General features: G+C 46.0%; 1 pseudogene; it reads right to left on the bottom strand.

Moving 5' to 3' along the window:
* The window catches only part of LOC107571493 (arylsulfatase I-like), a 4,191-nt pseudogene extending 3,695 nt beyond the window's left edge, over positions 1–496 (bottom strand).
* Positions 497–504: the final 8 nt, after the last annotated feature.

Here is a 504-nt window from a genome sequence, read left to right as displayed (position 1 = left end):
GTATATGCATAAAATGTATAAAAATGCCCACAGGTTTATAAGATTTATGAATTTACATAACTTTTCCAGGTCTATACAAATCACATCATTTTAAGTCATCTTGAGGCCCCCTAGTGGCCCCCCGCCTCCTGGAACCACTGCCTTAAATGATTCTGACCATGTAAATATAACAATATCACCCTTGTGTGGTACAGTGATGGCAATGCCATGGTGCTTTGATATTATTTACCACTCATTACCATATGTATGTGACAAGAATACTAAGTAAACGTCCACAATCATGGTGCAAACAGTTGGTTGAAGCGCGTGAGTGAGTTACCTGCCAGTGATGAACTGACTGCGGGATGGAGTGCAGATGGGCTGGATGTAGCAGTTCTCCAGCTTCACTCCCTCCGCTGCCAGCTTGTCCAGTGTCGGGGTGTGGATGTCTCTGCTTGACCACATCTGGCCGGCGATCTGCAAGATCGTAACGCTCATACGGATCGTCCGCTGCTCGACCTGGTT

This window comes from Sinocyclocheilus grahami, unplaced genomic scaffold (assembly GCF_001515645.1).
Source record: "Sinocyclocheilus grahami isolate Dianchi unplaced genomic scaffold, SAMN03320097.WGS_v1.1 scaffold1601.1, whole genome shotgun sequence".
NCBI classification, from domain to species: Eukaryota; Metazoa; Chordata; class Actinopteri; order Cypriniformes; family Cyprinidae; genus Sinocyclocheilus; species Sinocyclocheilus grahami.
The sequence above is the reverse complement of the archived record's forward strand: the minus strand, read 5'-3'. Positions and strand labels throughout refer to the sequence as shown.